The sequence below is a fragment of the Zea mays genome, chromosome 4 (genome assembly GCF_902167145.1).
Source record: "Zea mays cultivar B73 chromosome 4, Zm-B73-REFERENCE-NAM-5.0, whole genome shotgun sequence".
NCBI classification, from domain to species: Eukaryota; Viridiplantae; Streptophyta; class Magnoliopsida; order Poales; family Poaceae; genus Zea; species Zea mays.
Genome location: NC_050099.1, coordinates 103,454,954 through 103,464,328, shown reverse-complemented (window position 1 = coordinate 103,464,328; position 9,375 = coordinate 103,454,954). Strand labels below are relative to the sequence as shown.

General features: G+C 52.9%; 1 pseudogene; it reads right to left on the bottom strand.

The window, feature by feature from the left end:
* Positions 1 to 1,434: 1,434 nt before the first annotated feature.
* LOC118477067 (uncharacterized) lies at positions 1,435 to 2,644 on the bottom strand (annotated as a pseudogene).
* Between the last annotated feature and the right edge of the window lie 6,731 nt (positions 2,645 to 9,375).

Genomic DNA, 9,375 nt, shown 5'->3' with positions numbered 1-9,375 from the left:
ACCCAACACCGACCGCCATGGCCGTCGCTCGCTACCTCACACTGTAACACCCCTGGTGTTACTGTCACTAAAACTTGAGCATAACATCATGTGCATGGGCAAATCATGTGTTTGTTACACCTATAGTGCATTCACTAGGAAAGAATTCAAACAAGTTGTACTAATGTGACTGATGTGTGGCTAACTCTGGGGTAGAGTACTTAACCCTAAATGGGCTTATGGGTGAAAATGAAGCCCAAATAAGTTAAAACCTCAAAACTCATTAGGAATGATCATAATATATCATCTTTGATAGACTTTAGTGATCCTAAAACCCTAAAGTGCTAAAAACCCTGAAAAGACCCCTAGAAAACCCTGAGATGGAACCCTAGGGGGCTAAGTGTAAATTTTGTGCACTTTTGGACCCAAGTGCAAAAACCAAAGTATTAGAGCACCACAAATCATATGTTTCACACATTTGAGGAATTGCAAATCAAATTATGGGATTTGGGCTTATTTGCAAAAAGCACCACTTAAGCCATATAAGCCTAAGTCTAAAATTTCAGTGAGCCTAAGGCATATTTGGAGCCTTGTATCTCTTAATCCCACTACAACCTTTTAGGCCTTTTGTGACATTATGATTATGTCACTAACTAGTGTTTATTTGTCACATGTTATATTTTGGTGACATCATTGTGACGAAAAGGTCGTCGTCACAGAAGGTGCGTGTTAAATAGGCTACAATGACGATCATCAAAAAACTGTCATAGATTTTATGACACATACCAGATTTATCACTAAATCAATGACACTATATTTCATCATTAATGCCTCTGAAAACGTCACAATTCGTATGACCATGCATTGTCACATGGCTAATGGTGATGACGTGGTATGTGACGTGGAAAAACGTTTATGACGAAAACATTTGTCATAGATTTGATCACACGGCAAGCCAGATGATGTGGCAAAATTGCTGTGACGAAAAAATTCGTCATAAATTGGAAGGTGGCCGCTAATGTGGCAATGCATTTGTGACAATCGTCATCAGAAGGAACACATCATATAAATTCATATCATCATGGAATATTACACATCATAACAAAAATATCGTAAAAATATGTTGAACACAAATATTTCATCTAGAAGAGAATCATATAACTTCAAAATATATATATCTGCAAATTCTTTAACTTAAAATCCAAAGAAAATCCTATAACTTCAACTCAAAGTATCAAACATTAAACAAAATTGAAAATAATCATATAACTTCAAATCTAGAGCTACTGTAACTAGCTACTATAGCAACCATAAGGTTGCAGGTCCTATAATGGTCAAGTAGACTTAAGATAGAGGCACTTGAGCTCGATTGAAGCTTAATAGTTGATGAAGGAGGTTGTTATTTTATTGCATCGACCTCTTCATACTATCAATGGTCTCTAGAGATGCCTGTGCCTAAGTCTTTAAGGTTTCCACTTCTTTTCGAAGTCCATCTTTTTCTTACTGTTCGGCCTCCAGTTGATCCTGAAGTTGTTAAACCTTTGTAGAAACTATCATTGTGGAGCTTTTCTTGGAGGTTGGCTGAAGACCAAGATTGTGTAGGAACATACTAGAGCCTCATAGCACATTAGAAACAACTTCTGTAGGAGATTTCGGTTGTTGTCCATCCTGAACTGGTGCTGCCACCATTTCTTCCATGTCAACCTAATATAAAGGTTAAAGGTTATTCATCAGTATAGTATACCTCAAGTTGCAAGTTGTGAGAACAAACATAAAACGAAAACAAGCACTTACAATAGCTTTCTGAACATTTTTGCTAAAACCTTTCTTCTTGCTAAAATGCATCACCTTGAAAAGATCTATTGCACTAGGTTCAACATTCTCATATTTTTCTTGCTTCTAAAATGATATAAAAATAAGTCTGGTGAGAATGGAGGTCTTAAAATAAGGTACAACTTGGATTTTGAAATAACACTTTAGAAGGAATTTTAGATATGAACAGTGCTAATGCATTTAATTGAAATATTATGAAAGCATCATTCAATTAGCACGTGTCAACAACAAAAAATACAATTCTTCTAGGTGGAATAATTAGGACATCGCAATCATATGTCAAGAAATAATTAGGATGCAAATAAAAAATTGTCATGTTCAGACAAAAAAGAAGCACCATAAAGAATTACAATATGTTATATAAAGACCCAAATTCACTTGTGAATGTAAAACTGGGACAACAAAACATGTAACTATGTAACTAAGTCACCTTCTACTTCCTAAACATGTGGTATGATGAGAGGCCTTAGGTGGGTGGTTCATGGGTCATGCAGAGGGATTAACCAATAAACAGTGTTATGTCATAGTATAGCAACATGTCCAAATTCCCAAAGCAATCAAACTTAACTCTAAATAAATTAGTTACAAACATTAAGATTAGAAGATATGCCATATGTTTACAGGTTACAGTGACGTGATAAACAATGAAACAATCTAATCCCACCCTCCCAAACTGTCTATTTCATGGGTCGTCTCCCACATCCCTAGCAGCCACCACCTCACTACCTAGACAACACATTCACATATCATTTAACTATGGAGATAAGTATACAATGATTATTTTCTTACCTATATATAAGCCTTTGCAATGTAGGATTGAGAGTTTGTGCATTGTTTATACTGTACTTTTTAACGATTAAATTTGTTCTTCAAACAACTATCATGTGTATCAAGTAAGCATGTAAAAATAATATAGATTCAGAATAAGTAGCTGGACTAAGGGAAAAACATATGAATGATCTATTTATGTTACTTGATGTATTAGAAATAAAAACTGTAACTAGGCATAACAGGTTTATGTCGGATGCTTTTCCCTTCAAATAATTTACATGCAGTAACAAAAAATACTTGACGTGCTAGAGATAAAAAAAACTGTAACTAAATATGTTGTTCCAAGTGCTCAACTGGACGTGTTTCTTAAGTTTTGTGTATTCAGAGTTGATCTAGTAAGTTATGCTCGTGGGAGTCTGGAATTCTTCTTTGTCAACCTGATGTTCTTCAAGGAAAAAGCAGTGTTAATTGAATCCATGGTATTGTATACAAATCAGCATCCTTGCTTCAGCTTGTCGTAAACAATACAAGGCATTATCTAAAAGATATTTGATGGCCACATGAGAAAGGAGTGCAGACTTCCACTTTACATGAACCAGGTGAATAAACAAAGCAAGATTCTAGCTATTCCCTTAAAAGAGACATGGATCTCGCAAGCCAACAATAGAAAAATAGGATAATCATGATGTTATAGCCTCACTTTACGAGCCCAATGACTAGACCAGGCAAGAAACACGAATAGCTTGTGGTGAATATTGAAGGCGGCCTAAACGGACAGTCAACATCAGGGAAAGAAAGAGATACTCCTACCAATGTGGTACACGAGCTTGATCACAAGCTTGGGCTTCATGATGGGAATCGCGGACTCGCACTCCAGCCACAGTCCTTCTAGGCTAAATTGCAAGCACGACCGTGTGGGCGAGGGCTGGGACCGAGACTTTGGGTGGCCGGGCGGGGCTACGACCTGCAGGGAAGGTGGAGCTATGGGGCACGGTTGGCCTGGGGATCGGAGAAGGGAGTCATGCACGGAGTCATGAGAGGAGGAGGGAGCTAGCCGGGCGCGGGCGTGGGCGCGGAGCATCGTGCGCAGGCAAAGGCACAGTAGGCGAGCGCTGTGCGTTAGCGTGATGCGGGAGGCTAGGGTTGATGTATGGTTTAGCGACGGCGGCGGCGTGACCTAGTAACCGCGCTGGCAATGCTGGCGCCTAGGCCGCTTGTCAGCGTTTCGAGACGGGGGGGTCCCTAAGCCGACGAGTGAATGTCGCCGCGTGCCCCAGCCCAGATGGGTCGAGCGCGAGGCCGAGCGCGAAGGGGGGAAAGCGAGGTGGCCGGAGATGGGCGTGAGAGAGGTAGAAATTTCGTGACCTTCGTGTTCGTCCCGTGCCTTGGTCGGGTGCGCTTGTAGTAGGGGGTTACAAGCGTCCACGCGGGAGAGGGAGCGAGCGGCTTCAAGCGAGCGCCTGTCTCGTCCTCGTCCCCGCGCGGCCAACCTTCTCTAAGAGGGCCCTGGTCCTTCCTTTTATAGGCGTAAGGAGAGGATCCAGGTGTACAATGGGGGGTGTAGCAGAGTGCTACGTGTCTAGCGAAGGAGAGCTAGCGCCCTAAGTACATGCCGTCGTGGCAGCCGGAGAGATTTTGGCACCCAGCTGGTGTGATGTCGTGGCCGTCGGAGGAGCGATGGAGCCTGGCGGAGGGACAGCTGTCGGAGCTGTTGTGTCCTTGCTGACGTCCTCTTGCTTCCGTAAGGGGGCTGAGAGCCGTCGTCGTCACAGAGTACGCGGGGCGCCATCATTGCCTATCTGGCAGAGCGAGCTAGATGGGACACCGGTCTTGTCCTCGTGGCCCGAGTCAGCTCGGGGTAGGGTGATGATGGCGCCTCCTGTCGACGTGGCTGGTCTGCGCCCTAGGTTGGGCGATGTGGAAGCTCCTCCGAAGTCGAGGTCGAGTCTGTCTTCCGTGGCCGAGGTCGAGTCCGAGCCCCTGGGTCGGGCGAGGCAGAGGCCGTCGGCTGAAGCCAGGGCGGAGTCCGAGCCCTGGGGTCGGGCGGAGCAGAGTTCGTCGTCTTCTGGGGCTGAGCCCAAGTCCGAGCCCTGGGTCGGGCGGAGCGGAGTTCGTCGTCTTCCGGGACTTAGCCCGAGCCCGAGCCCTGGGTCGGGCGGAGCGGAGTTCGCCGTCTTCCGGGACTTAGCCCGAGTCCGAGCCCTGGGTCGGGCGAAGCGGAGTTCGCCGTCTTTCGGGACTTTGCCCGAGTCCGAGCCCTGGGCGGAGCGGAGTTCGCCGTCTTCCGGGACTTTGCCCGAGTCCGAGCCCTGGGTCGGGCGGAGCGGAGTTCGCCGTCTTCCGGGACTTTGCCCGAGTCCGAGCCCTAGGTCGGGCAGAGCGGAGTTCGCCGTCTTCCGGGACTTAGCCCGAGTCCGAGCCCTGGGTCGGGCGAAGCAGAGCTTCCTATGGTGCCTTCGGCCGGGCCTGACTGCCTGTCAGTCTCACTCTGTCAAGTGGCACCGCAGTCGGAGTGGCGCAGGCGGCGCTGTCCTTCTGTCAGGCCGGTCAGTGGAGCGGCGAAGTGACGGCAGTCACTTCGGCTCTGCCGGCTGGGGGGCGCGCGTCAGGATAAAGGTGTCAGGCCACCTTTGCATTAAATGCTCCTGCGATTTGGTCGGTCGGTGCGGCGATTTGGTCAGGGTTGCTTCTTGGCGAAGACAGGGCCTCGGGCGAGCCGGAAATATGTTCGCCGCTGGAGGGGGGCCTCGGGCGAGACGGAAATCCTCCGGGGTCGGCTGCCCTTGTCCGAGGCTAGGCTCGGGCGAGGCGTGATCGAGTCCCTCGAATGGACTGATCCCTGACTTAATCGCACCCATCAGGCCTTTGCAGCTTTATGCTGATGGGGGTTACAAGCTGAGAATTAGGAGCCTTGAGGGTACCCCTAATTATGGTCCCCGACAGTAGCCCCCGAGCCTCGAAGGGAGTGTTAGCACTCGCTTGGAGGCTTTCGTCGCACTTTTTTGCAAGGGGACCAGCCTTTCTCGGTTGCGTTTTGTTCCGGTGGGTGCGCGCGAGCGCACCCACTGGGTGTAGCCCCCGAGGCCTCGGAGGAGTGGTTTCACTCCTTCGAGGTCTTAATGCCTCGCGTAATGCTTCGGCTGGTCTGGTCGTTCCCTCATGCGAGCTGGCCGTAGCCCGGGTGTACGGTCGGGTCCCAAGTTCTCGGGCTGGTATGTTGACGCTGTCAACGGTTCGGCCGGAGCCGGGTTTGCGAGAGCAGCCCCCGAGCCTCTACACAGGGCGAGAGGGCGATCAGGGACAGACTCGGCTTTTTTACATACGCCCCTGCGTTGCCTTTCCGCAAGGAGGAGGGGGGAAAGCGCCATGTTGCCCTCGATGGGCGCCGAACATGGTGTCTCCGGTGAGCTGCAAGCGGGTAATCCGAGTGGACGTCCGTGCCCTGTTCGTTAGGGGTCGGCTAGGGGCCTAGAGGCACGCCCAAAAGTACCTGCGGGTGATCTGCCGGACCCGGTCCCCTGGCGACGGTGTCCGAGGGCTCGATGCCTCCCTCTGATGGGATTCCGTTACAAGATCGTTCCCGCTGGTCTCGGAAATGTCCTAGGGTACCTTGGGAGCGCAGCCCGAGCCTTGGTTATGTATCGAACGTACCCATGGTCATCCCTCGCTCTGTGTCTGAGGCGGCTGTGAACCCTTCGAGGGCCAGCCTTCGAACCCCTGATCAGTAGTGGGCGCAGAGCCCGAGTAGCCTGAGGCGGTCGTTGAACCCTTCCGAGGGGCCGACCTTCGAACCTCTGACCAATAGTGGGTGTAGGGCCCACGTGATCTGAGGCGGCTGTCGAACCCTTCCGAGGGGCTAGCCTTCGAACCTCTGATCAGTAGGGAGGCTCGGAGCCTGGTTCCTTCACGGGGAAGGATCCTTTTCGGGGTATCCCCCTTTCCCGATCCCTGTTGCAAGAGAGAGAAAGAGGAAAAAAAGGAAAAAGGGATACGAAATCGAACGACGCGGCGTACCTTTACTGACGCGGTCATTATGGAGAAGGCGAAGCGTCGCCCGCTTCTCCTGCCAGAGGCGCCGCCTGTCCCGCCGCGGAGTTAATGCGACGGGGCGAGTGGTTGGCGGGGCGGCCGTTGCGCGTGCGCGAGCCGTTCGAGGAACGGAACACGGGCGCGTTGTCTTCACGCCGTGAGAGAGGGTTCTCTCGCTGCCCCCGGATGGGACGTGAGCTTGGCTGACGACGTGACCGCTGCTCCTGCCCGCCTGCCACTGTCATTACTGCCGGCCCATTTTTGGCCGCATTGACCGTCGCGCCATGCTGGCGCTGCTGGGTCGTGCGCTGGGTTGCCTCGAGTCGCGGCATTGGTTCCGCAGTCGAGGAGGCGCGGTGGTGGCGCAAGTGGCGGTGCAGTTGCATGCACGAAGCATTCGGCGCGCCGGTTGCATGACGCGTGGGCCTGGGCCCCCATGCCGGGCGTGTTGGGAGTCGGAGAAGTGCGCCCACTTGGCGCGGTTGCATGCCGCCTCCATGGTTGCCCGCCCTTTCGCCCGCTGGTCTGGGCAAAAGTGGAGGGTCGCTTGTAACCGCTGGGCGGTTGTACGCACCGCGCACGACGGTTTGGCTTCTTCTGCTCTGAGCCGGCTTGCATGACGTGTGGGACCCAGCCCCCGTGCCGTAGGAGGAGGACCTTGGAGCGTGTTGGAGAAGACTCAGCCCGCGACGGCTGGGGACGCAAGTAAGGGGAGTCGCCTTTAAAAGGAGGGTGACCCCCTTAGAAGGCGACCATGTCTTCGCGCTTCCTTATGCATCATGTCTTTCCACCTTCCAAGCCCCCGGGTGCCTTCTACAAAGGGCCGACGAGATCCAGGCTCCACACAGCAAAAGGCCAGGTGATGGGTATCGTCTGTAGAGCCTGAGCGGGCAGGTGGGTCTGCCTTGCGTAGAATTGACACCCTTCGCAGGTACGGACAATTCTGGTAGCGTCGGCCACCGCCGTGGGCCAGTAGAAGCCTTATCGAAAAGCATTCCCGACAAGGGCTCGAGGCGCTGCGTGATGGCTGCAAGCCCCCGAGTGTATCTCTCGAAGGAGTTCCTGACCTTCGGCGATGGAGATGCATCGCTGGAGGATGCTAGAGGGGCTGCGGTGGTAGAGCTCCTTCTCATCACCCAGCAAGACGAACGACTTGGCGCGCCGCGCCACCCGCCGAGCCTTGGCTCGGTCGAGGGGTAGCTCTCCTCGGTGGAGATATTGCAGGTACGGGGTCTGCCAGTTTTGATCAGGCGTGACCCCGCTTTGCTCCCCCTCGATGTGCAGCGTCTCGCCCTCGGGGGCCGAGGGTACCTTGGGCTGAACCGAGGGCGCCTCGGGCCGAGCCGAGGGTGCCTCGGGCTGGGCCGAGGGTACCTCGGGCTGGGCCGAGGGTGCCTCAGGCTCGGGCGTGTCGTCGACCTTGACGGAGGGTTGATGCAGATCCCGGGAGAAGACGTCCGGGGGAACCGTTGTTCGCCCCGAGGCTATTTTAGCCAGCTCATCCACAGTCTCGTTGTAGCGCCGAGCGATGTGGTTGAGCTCGAGCCTGTAGAACTTGTCTTCCAGGCGCCGAACCTCATCGTAGTAGGCCTCCATCTTCGGGTCGCGGCAGTGGGAGTTCTTCATGACTTGGTCGATGACGAGCTGCGAGTCACCGCGAGCGTCGAGGCGTCGGACCCCTAGCTCGATGGCGATCCGCAATCCGTTGACCAAAGCTTCGTACTCAGCCACATTGTTGGACGCCGGGAAATGGAGGCGTAGCACATAGCGTATGTGCTTCCCGAGGGGCGAGATGAAGAGTAGGCCTGCGCCGGCTCCCGTCTTCATCAACGACCTGTCGAAAAACATGGTCCAGAGCTCCGGCTGGATCGGAGCCGTCGGTAGCTGGGTGTCGACCCATTCGGCCACGAAGTCCGCCAAGACCTGGGACTTGATGGCCTTCCGAGGGGCGAACGAGATTGTCTCGCCCATGATTTCCACCGCCCACTTTGCAATCCTACCCGAGGCCTCTCGGCACTGGATGATCTCCCCCAGGGGGAAGGATGACACCATAGTTACCGGATGAGACTCGAAGTAGTGTCGCAACTTCCGCCGTGTCAGGGTCACCGCATACAGCAGCTTCTGAACTTGTGGGTAGCGGATCTTGGTTTCGGACAGTACCTCGCTGACGAAGTAAACTGGCCTCTGAACGGGCAATGCATGCTCCTCTTCTTGCCTCTCGACCACAATCGCGGCGCTAACCACCTGAGTGGTCGCGGCGACGTAGACCAAGAGGGCTTCTCCGGCAGCTGGGGGCACCAAGATAGGCGCCTTTGTGAGGAGCGCCTTCAGGTTCTCGAGGGCTTCCTCGGCCTCAGGGGTCCAAGTGAAGCACTCGGCCTTCCTCAAGAGGCGGTACAGAGGTAGACCTCTTTCGCCGAGGCGTGAGATGAAGCGGCTTAGAGCCGCGAGACATCCCATGACCCTCTGTACGCCTTTCAAGTCTTTGATGGGCCCCATGCTGGTGATGGTTGCGATCTTCTCCGGGTTGGCTTCGATGCCCCGCTCAGAGACAATGAACCCCAAGAGCATGCTTCGGGGCACCCCGAAGACACACTTCTCGGGATTGAGCTTGACGACTTTTGCCTTGAGACATCAGAATGTCACTTTAAGGTCGGAAAGGAGGTCGGAGGCTTTCCTCGTCTTGACTACGATGTCATCGACGTAGGCCTCGACCGTGCGGCCAATGTGTTCGCCGAACACATGGTTCATGCACCGCTGGTA